Raw genomic sequence first — 2,348 nt, 5'->3', positions numbered from 1 at the left:
AGGGAAACCATTAATCTAAAACAGGGCTTTAGCTACATGTAATTAAGCTCAGCCTGTACGCCCTGAACTTCTGCTCTGAGTATACAATACATACCAGAGACCTGTAAGCCCATCTGATGGGACATGGAAAACAGATGCTTCTGCCAATAAAATTGTCTAGCAGTTGTGCCAGAATAACGGGAATGCTGGTGAAAGGTGGCTGGGTTTTCCAACCTCTGAATTGACACTCATTAGAAAAAGTTTTAAGTACGGCCTCAAGGTTGGATCTTCAAAAGTACTTAGATCCTCCTGGCCCGGGATGAAAAATGTAAAAAAAAAACCAAACCCCAAAAAACCCCACCATTCAAATACTACTTAATTCAGGAAAGACCCCAAGTCTTATCTAGACACTCCCAGTTCCTAAACTAAGTTTCACATGCAAGGCCAAGGTATCAATGTTGAAATGGTGAAAGCCATTCCCTCCTCTAGAAATACTCTTACTTTAAAGTTGATTTCCTGCTGTAGACGGGTGCCAGGCTGGCAGCTACTTACTCGCACAGCATCTACGGCCTTGGCTGTAGAAACACAAGCTTCCTATAAATCCCTTGTTCAGATCTGTCCCAGGAAAAAAACATTTGGTTCATGGCTACGGCATGAAAATAGATCTGTCTTCATGCTCACCTCTTCGCCTTGCCGACTGGCTTGTTAAGAAAGCCCTGTTACTTCTGTTGGCCGTCTCGCACAACGGCCAGCGTTCGGTGGCCTGTGGGATTTCAATGGAGACCATCATGCCGGTCAGACGGTGTCGTTTCAAGCGTTCAGCCTGTGCTGGACTCTTAACTAGTGACCTTGAGATAAAAGTCTCTCTCTCTCGCGCGCACATCAACTCATCCTTGCAATTAGCAACAAAAGAAGTCACATGGCAGGAGACCAACTTCTCCATTTCACCTAATTTAGCAAAGAGTGGGAATTATTGGGGCAATTTTCAGCAAACTCCGTATCAGCACGTGTTTCAAACAGAAACACTAATAGCTACTCAAAACAACTTTAAAGCTTCCTGAATTAAGCCTTTTTCCAATTACAGCTGTACCTTTCAATCAGTAATGTAAAATAAACACACTATAACCTTTGGAAGGTTGTCTCATCTAAAACCTTTTGCATTACCTCCAGTGTGAATTTGGGTTAGCTTCAACTTCCAGTCATAAATTTCAATTGTCTCTCACAGCTAGCTTGAAGAACCCTCGATAATTAAATTCCTTTAAATATCCTCTCCTATCGATCCAGTCACCTGCAGCCATCTGTCAGTTAGGCTACGCCATTTGAGGCTTTTCTCCTCTCTTAGGCACTTCGACGGCTCTTCTGTGAACCTTCTCTGAGGTATCAGTGTCTTCCTCAGGGAAATCATCCAAGAGCTGGCAGTGCAAATATATAGATGAAATAATCTGTGGCTACTCGGGAACTTTCTGCGAACCTGCTTTCCTTAGAAAATGAAGTTAGGAGCACTGAGTCAGGGGACAGGACCTCAGGTATGGACAAGCACGGGAAGTCTTAGGAAATATGGCAGGATGACGGGGAGAGCCGGGATTATTGCCATGGTGGAGGGAAAGGACATGGCACATACTTCTAGGAAACCAGGTTTCAGCAGTTCCAGCACCGATGGAACAATCTGCTACACCCAGGGACGGCCCCAGCCCTTTACCTACAGCATCACCCAGAGAAAACCGGTACTCGGAGCACAGCTCTTCCATCTGCGCTGTCCCTAGAGGGAGAAGCTGACATGGGGCCAAGTTAAAGCACAGACGACCGGATTGCTCTGGGCCATGGAGACACCCTCTTCGTCATTTGTCAACCTTTACTATGTTAACTACACGTTTTCTCAAAAGCTGCTGATAAAATGTGAAACACAACAGGGTTGAGAGGTGTGACACCTCACCAGAAGTACTTCTCCCTTTACAAGCATTGTAATAAGTATTATTTTAGCTTCCTAAATCAAAATACCATGAGGTACTAAGTCAAATGTCTTATAAGGTATAGTACATCCAAACAAGTACTTTCTATTTAAAAAAATCTAGAGTCCTATAAAAAAAAGGCATCAAGTTAGTAGGACAGGATCCGTAAATACGTATTAATTGGCATTACTAACAGTACCATTTCCTAATCAAGTTCTTCATGAGGTTTTCACGTGTTTTACTTAAGGTTCACGTGGAGGTGACTAAGCCATACACGCCCAGGTCGTGTCCTCTGTTCTCCTCCTACCTCCTGGAACTTTCCCTGTGTTTCACGAGTTACTGTAAAACAACATTCAAGACAAACTGTTCCTCAGCCAACTCTTTTAAAACTCTAGGATGCAAATTATCCCAATATGTTAA

The 2,348-nt window shown here is 43.5% G+C and overlaps 1 protein-coding gene across 1 annotated transcript in view; it reads right to left on the bottom strand.

Moving 5' to 3' along the window:
• The window catches only part of SLC4A4 (solute carrier family 4 (sodium bicarbonate cotransporter), member 4), a 205,913-nt gene that overhangs the window by 51,206 nt on the left and 152,359 nt on the right, over positions 1-2,348 (bottom strand). The gene's annotated exons all lie outside the window — the stretch shown is intronic.

This window comes from Pygoscelis adeliae, unplaced genomic scaffold (assembly GCF_000699105.1).
Source record: "Pygoscelis adeliae isolate BGI_AS28 unplaced genomic scaffold, ASM69910v1 Scaffold55, whole genome shotgun sequence".
NCBI classification, from domain to species: Eukaryota; Metazoa; Chordata; class Aves; order Sphenisciformes; family Spheniscidae; genus Pygoscelis; species Pygoscelis adeliae.
Note: the sequence above shows the minus strand (reverse complement) of the source record. Positions and strands in the feature narration are given on the sequence as shown.